This window comes from Salvelinus sp. IW2-2015, linkage group LG30, assembly GCF_002910315.2.
Source record: "Salvelinus sp. IW2-2015 linkage group LG30, ASM291031v2, whole genome shotgun sequence".
Classification (NCBI taxonomy): Eukaryota; Metazoa; Chordata; class Actinopteri; order Salmoniformes; family Salmonidae; genus Salvelinus; species Salvelinus sp. IW2-2015.
Genome location: NC_036869.1, coordinates 16,494,169 through 16,507,775, shown reverse-complemented (window position 1 = coordinate 16,507,775; position 13,607 = coordinate 16,494,169). Strand labels below are relative to the sequence as shown.

At 42.6% G+C, this 13,607-nt stretch overlaps 1 pseudogene; it reads right to left on the bottom strand.

Moving 5' to 3' along the window:
* Positions 1–4,853: 4,853 nt before the first annotated feature.
* The window catches only part of LOC111954838 (uncharacterized), a 13,609-nt pseudogene continuing 4,855 nt past the window's right edge, over positions 4,854–13,607 (bottom strand).

Genomic DNA, 13,607 nt, shown 5'->3' with positions numbered 1-13,607 from the left:
AAGTGAGGCTATTATAGGCTCCCCATGCATTGCATAATCACAACTTGTCCGCTGGGATGTTTTAATGACCATCCCCCACTTTAAAAAGGGTTTTGAATGAAAACGGCAAAATCCCAGTTATTTTTCATGTTTTGCCTACATTTTGACACACTAGCATCAATATAAACAGATTATATTTGTAAAATGTGCAATCAAAATAGTAAAAAAATATATAAGATCCTTTCAAACGATGCTCATGTTTTAATTGCTCACTGCCGACAGACAACTTCTTCCAGGTCGGATCACAACTTCCAAGTTATTTCCCTCCATCAAATTGACCATGCTGAATACAGCAGTAACTATAAAGTACCATTGGCTAATAGGCAATGTAATTACTAATATTCTTTATATTCACTGCAGTAACTCACAAAAAAAAGAACATTCAAATAAATAAATCATACTCTTGTTAAAACATTGTTTTGTCACCTAGCTAAATTCTCCGGCCATCATAGTATCATCTTAAAATCATTAATGAAATGAGTTCCCATCAGAGCCATCATTTATTGATAGAGTTGGGACATTGTGGCTTCTGCATTATGATACATTTACATGACACCACAACATTCTATTGCAGCCTAAATATATGGCTCTGGTTCTCATGATCTGGCTTACCCCCTTCTATTACTCATTAAACTGAAAATAAAGTTATTTGATTTTGAACATATAGGCTTCAATTAATTCTACAGCAATTTACCTAAGACTTACCACTCGTGCTATCAACAGGCTTGTCATCTTTTTGCCGTTTTCCGCTGCCTCTGGTGTTCATCGTGTCTGAAAAAATAAAAAATGACATTACATTATTACTGTTATTAATAGAGACATTATTTTGAACTAGATGTAATTCAGTCTGGTAGCTGTTACTTACCTTGCTTGTTGGTAAGTTGGTAATTTCTTGTTAATTTGTTAGTCAAAGATGATCTATACACCTCTCAGGTAATGTCTAATTTGCCTCATTTTGCCTCGATTCTATAATTTCAAGTTTTGACTTTGTTCAATCATAAGCATGCATGCTTTTGCAGAATATTTAATGCAATCCTCTCATTGGGCATCTCCCTCCCTCTCCCCCTCTCTCTCTCCCTCCCTCACCGTCTCCCTCTGTCACGGTCTCTGTGCTGTGTGGAACTTCTAGGTCGCTGCTGCTTCTTGGCTGGGGGAACGAAGAGGTTCTGGAGTCGGCTGTACTGGCCCTCCGTAGGAACCCCTGGGTCCCTACTTGGCTCTCTTCAACAGGGGCATCTTCACTGGACAGGGAGATTAGCTTGGGGCATTTGTTTGGCATGTTAAGCTTCACAACATCATAAAAACACAAACTATCATCATGGAATGACAAATATATAATTGAAAAAGACATCCACCATACTCTCTTAGAAAAAAGGGCTCCAAAAGTGTTCTTTGGCCTTCCACATATGATAACCTTTTTTGGTTCCAGATAGAACCCTTTTGGGTTCCATGTAGAACCCTCGGTGGAAAGGGTTTTACATAGAACCAAAAGAGTTCTACCTGGAACCAAAAAGGGTTTTTCAAAGGGTTCTCCTATGGGGACAGCCAAAGCAACCTTCTAGGTTCTAGATAGCACCTTTTTTTCTAAGTGTGTATGAATAAGAAGGGAGGGGTGAGATGACTTCTACTCTGGCTATGTTCCCATTCTCTTTCTTTTTCCTGAAGTGTGCACTCGTTCACTCCCCCTTATGCATTTAAAAGTTTGGATTGGTGCAAGCATGACTGGAAGGAGTTTCCCACCATATTCCTCACACCAGTCCATTCCTTTTAAATACATGAGTGGGAGTACACACTTTAGGAGAAGGGATGAAAATTGAAATACAGCCAGAGTGTAAAGCGTAACACCCTGACTACACCGCTCGTGTCACGTACACAGGCATTGCAAAATAAATTTTGAAATCTATATTATTCAATTATTGCACCCACACTGCTTGCGCTCGTCAACGAAGTCAGTTCTATTTGTGACGCAGATCGCGCTGCAAGTCCTCCCTCTCCCATCTCCTCATTGGTTTATAGAAGCAGATACTCACGGGCCATCTCCTCATTGGTTATACCCACGTGGGTGATTGAAAGACGAACTGTGTTGTTAGCAACAGCAAGCTAGCAACAGCAAGCTAGCTAAATAGGACAAATTAGCTAGCAAGTGCAAGCTAGCTAGCTAAATTGCCATAAATGTTTAATGCTTTTCGACCTGTCGCCAAATTAATGTAATTGCTTCAGAGTTTGTTTTGATATTTTCATCTGCGTGTCGTGATCGCGTTTGGTGTGGGGGGACAAAATAAATGTATGCACGATGGCGCACACACGCAGCCGGTTTGGGTTCCGTGTAAAGCAAAAGGTTTCGTAGAGTAACACTCATGCATTTATGTGGATTCTTTTTAAAGACTGTATTGCAGATGAATAGCTGAAGGCGGTCTGAGGAGAAGCCTGGTCTGTGCACTAACACTGTATCCTGGGAGAAGAGAGAGGGTTTCAAGTCACACTAATGTACAGTAGTGCATACACTTATGTAGAATATACACTAATATTCACACTAACATGCTGGCCACACCGCTTGCGTCGCACGCACGAGCGTTGCAAAATCAATTTTAACCAAGGCACATTTCACTCTGCGGTCCAACTCATCCCAAACCATCTCAATTGGTTTGATGTCAGGTGATTGTGGAGGCCAGGTAATTTGATACAGCACTCCATCACTCTCCTTGGTCAAATAGCCCTTACACAGCCTGGAGGTGTGTTTTGGGTCATGATCCTGTTGGAAAACAAATGATAGTCGAACTAAGCGCAAACCAAATGGGATGGCGTATCGCTGCAGAATGCTGTGGTAGCCATGCTGGTTAAATGTGCCTTGAATTCTAAATAAATCACAGACAGTGTCACCAGCAAAGCACCCCCACACCATCACACCTCCTCCTCCATGCTTCACGGTAGGAACCACACATGCAGAGATAATCTGTTCACCTACTCTGCGTCTCACAAAGACACAGCGATTTGAACCAAAAATCTCAAATTTGGACTCATCAGACCAAAGGACAGATTTCCACCGGTCTAATGTCCATTGCTCGTGTTTCTTGGCCCAAGCAAGTCTCTTCTTATTGGTGTCCTTTAGTAGTGTTTTCTTTGCAGCAATTCGACCATGAAGGCATTTATTTGTCCTGCAATTTCTGAGGCTGGTAACTTTAATGAACTTATCCTCTGCAGCAGAGGTAACTTTGGGTCTTCCTTTCCTGTGGCGGTTCTCATGAGAGCCAGTTTCATCATAGCGCTTGATGGTTTTTGCAGATTGACTGACCTTCATGTCTTAAAGTAATGATGGACTGTCGTTTCTCCTTGCTTATTTGAGATGTTCTTGCCATAATATGGACTTAGTCTTTTACCAAAAAGGGCTATCTTCTGTATACCACCCCTACCTTGTCACAACACAACTGATTTGGCTCAAACACATTAAGGAGGAAAGAACATTAACTTTTAACAAGGCACACCTGCTAATTGGAATGCATTCCAGGTGACTACCTCATGAAGCTGGTTGAGAGAATGCCAAGAGGCAAAGGGTGGCTACTTTGAAGAATCTCAAATAGAAAATATTTTTGGATTTGTTGCACACTTTTGTGGTTACTACATGATTTCATATGTGTTATTATATAGTTGTGATGTCTTCACTATTATTCTACAATGTAGAAAATAGTAAAAAATAAAGAAAAACCCTGGAATGAGCAGGTGACCGATGGCTTTGTCCATTCATATACAGTCATTGGAATAAGATTATATGGACAGGGGGATCTGACTCTAAATCTGCACTGTTCTGCACGTAATACATACGGCCCCTGGACTGGGGGCCGTATGTATTACGGCCCCCAGTTATATTATATTATTATAACAGACAAGTGGTGATGAAGTATCTCAGGGAAGATAAGAGAAATGCAGTAGGGTTAGTGTATAGCGCATGTACCAATGGTAGGGGACCAAGTTCAAGTCAACTCCACTACAGTTTTGACATACAAAATGATACGTGATGAAAATATGTTAACACAATCATCAAAGTAACTGTCAGGTGAAAATCAAAATTTTAAAAGTGCATATTCTGTAAACTCATACCCAAATAATGTTGTTGACACATACTATACTCATATTTGAGGCCAAAGCATAAGTTAGAGGAAAAAAACACCTTTAACTTGTATCTCAAACAGACCGTTTCAGAAATGCTTGCTATTCCTTCATAGAACATCAGATCATGTTGGCTCATTGGCTGAGCTGGCAAATGACAGGTATATGATCACACCATTCTGCTGTTGTGTTACGCCCACACCATTCCAAAACAGAAAAGCTGCTTTTTAACATAATAAACCATTTTAGAAGGAAAACTATTGCACTTAATTGTAATTTATAGGTCATTTTTCATAGAAATCTGAAAACACTGTATTGTTACTTAAAAAATGTATGGCACTTCTCAGCGACATTTCCATCCCATAAAATATTATCTATAGGTCCTGGTCAAAAGTTGTGCAATATATAGGGAATAGGTGCCATTTGGGATGCAACCACTCTCCCTCACCAGGCAGTCTCTCTTGATGGTCTCCCTCGCCCGGCAGTCTCTCTTGATGGTCTCCCTCACCAGGCAGTCTCTCTTGATGGTCTCCCTCGCCCGGCAGTCTCTCTTGATGGTCTCCCTCGCCCGGCAGCCTCTCTTGATGGTCTCCCTCGCCCGGCAGCCTCTCTTGATGGTCTCGCTCGCCAGGCAGCCTCTCTTGATGGTCTCCCTCGCCCGGCAGTCTCTCTTGATGGTCTCCCTCGCCCNCTCTCTTGATGGTCTCCCTCGCCCGGCAGTCTCTCTTGATGGTCTCCCTCGCCCGGCAGCCTCTCTTGATGGTCTCCCTCACCAGGCAGCCTCTCTTCTTGGTCCTCCTCGGCAGGCACTTTCTCTTGATGGACTTGCTCGCCACTTGATGGACTTGCTCGCCAGGCAGCCTCTCTTCTTGGCCTCCCTCACTAGGCAGTCTCTCTTGATGGTCTTGCTCAGGGCATTGTAGTTGTCTGACTCCAGCAGCAGTCCATCAGGCAGGTCCTGGATGAAGTCCAGGTCTTTGAAGGTGGGCACGGCCTTGTCCCGCTCCTTAGCTGAGGCCCGTCTCTTATAGGTAGAGCCCTTCAGGTCGTACTTGAAGTGCATGCACGCAGAGGCACGTTGTTCATGACAGTGATGTAGATGTTCTTGCCCCCCGCCTGGACGCAGTACAGGCCATAGAACTTAGACAAGGTTCTCTTGTTCTGGTGTAGGTTCTAGAGAGGAGGAGAGGTGAAACGAGAGAAGGTGTAAGTATATCAATCAAATCCACTTTAGAACTTGTCTATTAGTGTAGAACAAAACATAGAGAATAAACCAGGAAGACATTGAGGCCAAAGCTTGAATTGAGTAACGAGATTAACTTGGTAACTCAAAACACAAAACATAGGATCAAAAACATGCACACACTAGCCCACAAACTCTCTCTCTCGTACCATGAAGTAGCCAGGCAGTAGTTATTGTAAGAACTCAGCCTCTTTGTGATGCACAGTCTTAATGAGGAACTGATCATCGCTGGAGACAGAACTGAGATCCACTGGGTTCAGAGTTGGACAGCTCAATCAGTTCCTCATCACACAGAGAGTACTGAAACCAAAACAGTGATTAATTACACAGTATTTAAATAGACCATTCCACCACCTGCATTCACATTCCCATCAATGATTTCTCCGTTGATATAATTTATACTCCACTGTTTTACTGTATTTGGAAAAAGCCACAGGATGATTTTTCAATACCGTCAATACTATTTCTTTGATGTTTTTCAATACATTTTGAATATTGTAGCTACTTTAAGCTAATACCTGCAGTCAACTTGAGCAATACGTTAGGAGATAAAGCAGATTGTTTTCTTGTAACGATTGTCATTGGGAGAAGGAGAAGAGGACCAAGGTGCAGCGTGATAAGTGTCCATATTAACTTTTAATAAATACTAACACTTGAACAAAAACAACAAAGTGACAAACGAAGAGTTCTGCAAGGTGCAACCAACACTAAACAGAAAATAACTACCCACAAACACAGGTGGGAACAGGCTACCTAAGTATGGTTCTCAATCAGAGACAACGATTGACAGCTGCCTCTGATTGGGAACCATACCAGGCCAAACACATAGAAATACAAAACATAGAATGCCCACCCCAACTCACGCCCTCTTCATTTCAACTGTCACATTATTTGACATTATGAAGCTTACAGTAGTTCCCCAGAACAGCTGAGCCAGTCAGGTGTTTGTTTGTAAATGGCACAATGGGAGAAAGCGAGCTGGTGAGTCCATGGCGTTCTATATCTATCAGCGAGTCTCTGTTGTGCAGTGCACATGAGGTGATGAAATTTCGCAATTCACTACTAAATGTTTGCCATCAGATATCTTATAAAGGCTTTCTGCCAGAAGTCAAAAAGCTCTGGATGAGTAATCTGTACAGCTGCCATTTTTTCCCTGTGCCTCCTACTAGCGTTTTTTTTTCTTTCCCATCTGCTCCATGTATACATTCCAGAAAAGAATCCATCAAAATGTTGTTCCTTTGCACAATTTCTCTCGTTCACTTCCGCTTGTAAATGTAAAATGTAAATGTGCACACTCAGTGAAAATGACATTCGGTAGCTACTAGTTATGCTTGTATAACTTCATGAGCAGGATTGGCCTGTCATTGCTATTAGTTTATGTTCATTTTCGCTCATTAGCATTTAACTAACAGCGTCCATGTGATTTTGTTATTAGTTTGTGCTAATTTTGTTAGCATTCTGGTAATAGAGGCCCAATGGGCTTTTCTTGTATTTTTAGAGCCCCCTTATGCGGGTAGTACCGTAAATCCCGGAATGAGAGAAAGACAGTATGACATGAACATCTGGATACCGGCCAAGCCCACATTCTACACTTGTTCAGAATGCAATATTGACATAAAAACATAATAGAAACCCATACAAGTTTGCTTCTGAGAATATCTCCCACTCCCTCTATACCTCCCTCTCCATCAATGAACCAACCAACCACACACGCACGCACGCACGCACGCACGCACGCACGCACGCACGCACACACACACACACACGCACCTGGGGAAAGAGATGCTCTCCACATCTTCAAAGTCCTTGAATAGTACATCTCTCTTTTGCCTCTGGCACAGGCTGCCTAATGTGTGGATGATGCCCAACTGGATGGCACCTTTCAGGGCAGATGAGGTGGTCTGGAGGAGGGCAGAGCAGAGAAATAGAGCGAGATGGAGGAGGTGAATACAGAGTAAAGATAAATAAAGAGAAAGTATTCAGCAAGTGCAAAATATAGTAATACCCAATCTAAAAGATGAATAACAATGGATCAAAGGGTACAGAGAATGTGCAAACAGGCAGTTAAAATAAATTAAATTAAACAAGGAGAATTTATATGTACATATGTGAGGGATAAAATGTTGAGTGCAAGAAGATGTACAGTGCATATTTCATTACAAAATCACATTTGGCCAACATTTGGCCTCCCACAATGAATACAAAATTGTTTGTCGAATTTGGCCCACTGTTGGTCCACACAGGACTGGCCGAGGACTGGCCGAGGCAAAGCCAGCAGTGCCAAACAATTCCTGCAAGTGGCCCGGAATCGTCTGCTATCTGGACAGGTTGAGCATATGTATATATTAAATGGATACTTCAGGAATTATCTACTTCCCCAGTCAGATAAACTTGGGGATACCATCTTTATGTCTCTGTGTCCAATATGAAGGAAGTTAGAGGTAGTTTTGCGAGCCAATGCTAACTAGTGTTAGCGAAATGACAAAGTCTATGGGTATCTACTAGAATACCAGCAGAATACCATAGACTTCTACTAGAATACCATAGACTTCCAGTCATCGGGCTGACGTTAGTTAGCATTGGCTCATTAAATTAAATGTAACTTCCTTCATACTGGACATAGAGACATAAAAATGGTATCCACAAGTTCATCTAACTCTGGAGAAGTAGATAAAAGGCCTCATTGTCAAAATCCTGAAGTATCCCTTTAAACTCAGAGGAGGAGTGCTCTGAGTATGAAGGGCATGTCTGGGGTGCACACCCTATCAAATCGTAGCAAAATGCAACAGAAAACAAATGTTTTAATTCAACAAATTCAGGTAGGTCTCTCCCTGTTCCGTCCCACTTGGTTCCTAGTGAACCAAGATCAAATCACATAAACATTCCTGTCAGAATGCTCTTGTTTGTACAACAAGTCTCTCTTAGGTTTAGGTCACACATGCTAAGGAAAACCCAAAGACACTTGGGAGTTGAAATAGAACACATTTTTGATTTGCAGGACGGGGAATTGCATTGAATGAAATTATTATTTTGAATGATCTATACCCTCTAATAATGTGATTGGATATCTGTGAAAGGCTATCTGCAGGTGCTGACTATTCGTGAAGCACTAGTTTCCCTGCGTGAAGTGAAGGGTAGGCTACTCAATCACCAATTTTGAAGTCTGTGTAAAAAGAGGGAACAGGTTAAAGCCATCAAATTATACAAATTCTCCCTATAAGATCAGGTGAGATTTGGTTAATAATGTGATTGGTTACCTGCATGTTTAACACTGCCAGGTCTCTCACCAGAATCCTCCCAGTACGGATGAGGTAGTTGACTGGTTTAGGCTTGGAGAAGAGGGAATATATTTACAGACATTTTCATCATGTTGTTTTATAGAAAACTAGTGACTTGATGTTAATGTTTAATATCCTCTAAAGACTAAAGAGTATCAGAATGGATAGACTCATGGAGATAGGAACACACGAGGGTCCAGACCAAGGGATTAAAGCCAGACAGGTCCACTGCCCAACCTCCTCATCCACATACTAAGGAACAAGACACGATCAAATTAAGAGTCAGTTTGAATGATAGATTGTTATTGAACCAATCCTGCTAATGAAGCAGTATTATTATAGCATTGGTGCCAGTCTGTTTCAGCTCTCTGCCATCTCCTTATAGGATTGCCATGCCAATATCATATTGCCACGATTAAATTGGCAAGAGCAGAACAGACTGGTACCCAGACTATTAATAGGCCCTTTCTTACCTGAACAATGTGATGTCTTCCTGGTCCAGGGTGGGCTCATGATCTTTATGAATAAAACTATTTCAAGGATTATTTTCTTTAAGTAAACAGGTTGGTTTCAAAGCGCAAGTTTGTTTTTTGTTATTAATAGCATTTGGGCTACATTGAACAAAGTATCACATCTCCTCTGGGCTTGCTAGGAATCATATCTATTCTACGTCCCAAATGACACCCTATTCCCTATATAGTGCACAAAGCCTTGGTCAAAAGTAGTGTACTAAATAGGGAATAGGGTGTCATTTGGGATGAACTAAGTGTCCGTCCAGACTTAATATGTAATACTGCTGTCTGGACATTGTAAACTCTATAAACTTACTGTCCTCAACCTTGACACGGGCCACACTCCAAATCAAATCAAATCAAATGTATTTGTCACATACACATGGTTAGCAGATGTTAATGCGAGTGTAGCGAAATTCTTGTGCTTCTAGTTCCGACCATGCAGTAATATCTAATAAGTAATATAACCTAACAATTTCACAACAACTACCTTATACACACAAGTGTAAAGGAATGAATACGAATATGTACATAAAAATATATGAATGAGTGATGCCCAAACGGCATAGGCAAGATGCAGTAGATGGTATAGAGTACAGTATATACATATGAGATGAGTAATGTAGGGTATGAAAACATTATATAAAGTGGCATTGTTTAAAGTGGCTAGTGATACATTACATTACATCAAGATGGCAAGATGCAGTAGATGGTATAGAGTACAGTATATACATATGAGATGAGTAATGTAGCATTATAAGTAGCACTATATAAAGTGGCGAGTGATAAATTGATTACATACATTTTTCCATTATTAAAGTGGCTAGATTTGAGTCAGTATGTTGGCAGCAGCCACTCAATGTTAGTGGTGGCTGTTTAACAGTCTGATGGCCTTGAGATAGAAGCTGTTTTTCAGTCTCTCGGTCCCTGCTTTGATGCACCTGTACTGGCCTCATCTTCTGGATGATAGCGGAGTGAACAGGCAGTGGCTCGGGTGGTTGTTGTCCTTGATGATCTTTTTGGCCTTCCTGTGACATCGGGTGGTGTAGGTGTCCTGGAGGGCAGGTAGTTTGCACCCGGTGATGCGTTGTGCAGACCTCACTACCCTCTGGAGAGCCTTACAGTTATGGGCGGAGCAGCTGCCGTACCAGGCGGTGATACAGCCCGACAGGATGCACTCGATTGTGCATCTGTAGAAGTTTGTGAGTGTTTTTGGTGACAAGCCGAATTTCTTCAGCCTCCTGAGGTTGAAGAGGCGCTGCTGCGCCTTCTTCACCACGCTGTCTGTGTGGGTGGACCATTTTAATTTGTCCGTGATGTGTACGCCGAGGAACTTAAAACTTTCCACCCTCTCCACTACTGTCCCATCAATGTAGATAGGGGGCTGCTCCCTCTGCTGTTTCCTGAAGTCCACAATCATCTCCTTTGTTTTGTTGACATTGAGTGTGAGGTTATTTTCCTGACACCACACTCTGATGGCCCTCACCTCCTCCCTGTAGGCCGTCTCGTCGTTGTTGGTAATCAAGCCTACCACTGTAATGTCGTCTGCAAACTTGATGATTGAGTTGGAGGCGTGCATGGCCACGCAGTTGTGGGTGAACAGGAGAGGGCTGAGAACGCACCTTTGTGGGGACCCAGTGTTGAGGACCAGCAGGGTGGAGATGTTGTTACCTACACTCACCACCTGGGGGCGGCCCGTCAGGAAGTCCAGGACCCAGTTGCAGTCATAGTCATTTAGCTCAGTTACCTTAGCTTTCTTGGGAACAGGAACAATGTTCCCTCTTGAAGCATGAACAAAATACTGCATAGTTTCCTAGGAACGCGAAGCGAGGCGGCCATCTCTGTCGGCGCCGGAAGATCAATCCCCAAGGTGGCCTGTGGATCCTCGCCAACGCCGTGATATTTCCAATACAAGTAGACAGCTGAACCATTCGCAAGCATCAGACAAGCTGCACACAGAAGCGTCCGCTTGCAGATCAATCTCAGCGGGCTCGCTGTCAAAAAACTACTGAACATACCCCTACTCATTATCGCCCCTAATACTGCAGTAATTTTGACACTTATTTCTTAGAACTACAGGATTTTATAGGGAACCAACGTTATGCCTAATTATTCCATACGTTGTGGTTTGCTGTCACAATGGGATGAAAATATTTACCAAACTGATTCAAAAACACTAAACAGGGAGAGCACGTGATGCCGCGGAGCTGAGCAGACGTTGACAAACCGAGCTCTTCAAAGTTATTCTATTATTACCTAAATAACAACGTTGAAACAATATTCTAACATCGGCTGATAAATTTTCAAGTACTTACCTTCCCAAAGAGCCATGGACCTCCGACCGAGAGGCAAGAAGGACGACCAAAACGTGGTTGATTCCCAAGATAACGATAACGCTACAGCTAGCAAGATTAGCATTAGCCCTCATAACTCAAACGACAGTTCCAGACTGTTGCTCTCGGCCTCTTGCGAGCCTGCCGACATGCTGGCTACTCTCCTCCGGGAAATTCAGGATGGTAACAAAGGCCTTTCTATGAAAATCGATAAGAAAACGGCTGAACTCCATTCTTACCATGACGACCTGAAAATCCCTCCATGGAATGATCTCCTTTTTGAGAACGATGAGGCAGAGTATGCGCATTAGCACAGTTTGAAGACACCATCGCTCGACATGACCAGGTCTTGATACAACTGCAAAAGGAAATGCCTACCTAAAAACAAAGGTTAGATCAGATGGAAACCAGGAGCAGACGTAGTAAATATCCGTGTGGTGGGATTGAAAGAGGACAGCGAGGGCCGTGACCCGGTCCGTTTTCTTCACTCAATGGATCCCGGATGTCCTAGGCACAATCAACTTCACCAAGCCACTGGAAATCGAAACGACGCCCACAGAACATCAGCGCCGAAACCCGGCCAGCAATGAGCCCCCACGGGCCGCTGATCAGGTTCCTCCGTTCCCAAGACAAGAGAGAAGGTACTGCAATCGCAAGAGCCAAAGGGGACGAGTAACCATTGATGGCGAAGAGTCAGCCTTTTCCCGGATATGAGGCACGGATCTCGCAAAGACGTCGCAACAAGTTTCAGAAACCTGCCCGCCAAAGCACTGAAGGAGAAGAACATCATCGGCTACCTCATCCACCCTGCGCGGATGAAAGTTTCAGTACAAAGGCCGAAGCCACTCTTCAACACTACGGGCAGCGGGAAAGTGTAACACTTTTCTCAAAGAACTGAGCAACGTCTGAAGCCAGGACGGTCTCTTGGGGATATAAATGCAGTTTTGTTTGTTTTCTCTTATCCGGACCTGAACCGCTGATAATCCTCCGTCGTATAATTTGATTTGTACATTTTCAACTAAACCGTACCTTTATTCCGGGGTGAAGTTCTATTACATTACAGGAAGAGTATATTTTGGTTTAGTCCATATCGCTGGGCGAAAGCAATAAGTGGGGTTAGGCCCCATCTGTTTCCCTCATTTATGTTAATCTTTCGAAAAGAGACTCAAGCAGCCCTTACCGTGGCAGTAAAATTTCAGCCAATAAATGTCTATTCACAACGTTTGTTTTTCAAATTTAGGAGCTCGCCAGGTTTAGTTTACGCCAAGGTTTAGCCTAGTAAGAGCAAGGATGGGAAAGCGAGCAGCCAAGCGTATCCTACAAGTGTAATTCATGTTTGGATTGTTGGGATGTGTGGGTTTTAGTCTACAATCGGGGTGGGTGGTTTCTTTATTTTTTTTCCTTTTTTCTATGTTATTTGTTTCCGTCCTAAAGAGACACATATAGGTCTCACTTTGTCTGTGTTAAAACCAACAGTTGAAAACAATTTCCTTAACTATCTGACATATGATAGATTTCCATTCAGTTACATACTTGAAACCCAGTATGCTTAACACTAAAATAATGTTCACATTCAACGTAAAAGGTCTAAACAGCCCGATTACAAGGAAGAGAGTCTATACATACCTTAAGAATTAAACAGCGGACATGTGTTTTTAACAAAGAAACACATCTCACAGCCAGTGGAACACAAGAAATGAAGAGGGAATGGGTAGCGAACAATTGTTGCGTCCTCTTTTAAAACTCCAAAGCAAGAGGAACTGCAATTTGATAAGTAGACACATCCCCTTCTGCGTCACAACACCATCTCTGATCCCTCTGGCAAGGTTGTTTCTGGGGCACGGGGCCATATGTTCAGAAGTCTTGGACCCCTATGATATCTATGCTCCTAACTTCGGAATGACGCATATGTTTATTCAGAATGTTTTCCTTCAGGTTGCCTTCAAGCCACAACCAGGATGGTTACTGGTTGGAGGAGATTTAATTTTTGTTTCAGATACAGTTCTTGAGAGGTCCTCTTGATAAAGCCCTCACTTCTTACAAGCCAGCAAGCACCATGTCATTCCATGAAAGATCTCAATTACTGACATCTGAGAAC